Consider the following 313-nt stretch of genomic DNA (forward strand, 5'->3'; position numbering starts at 1 on the left):
TTTTTTGTCTGTCCTGTCTTGTTTACGAGCAAACCCAGACTTAACTGAAAAAGGATCCCCGGGCAAGGCAATAGTTGTAGCGGGAGTAAAAAACAATAACAAAATAATGGGAAAAGGAGTGAGAAGTAAAAGAAGGTAAAAAAAAAAAGTAAGTAAAAAGAGCAATAATAATATGATAAGTAATGACCAGGAGGGAGATTCTAGTCGTTGTGAGGTCACTGTTTATTCACTGTTCAAAAAATTTGCCCCTTGGGTTTTGGGCACTTTTTTTGGGGGCGTTTTCGAGTGTTTGTGCTTGCTTAATTAACACATT

The sequence above is a fragment of the Penaeus monodon genome, chromosome 29 (genome assembly GCF_015228065.2).
Source record: "Penaeus monodon isolate SGIC_2016 chromosome 29, NSTDA_Pmon_1, whole genome shotgun sequence".
Classification (NCBI taxonomy): domain Eukaryota; kingdom Metazoa; phylum Arthropoda; class Malacostraca; order Decapoda; family Penaeidae; genus Penaeus; species Penaeus monodon.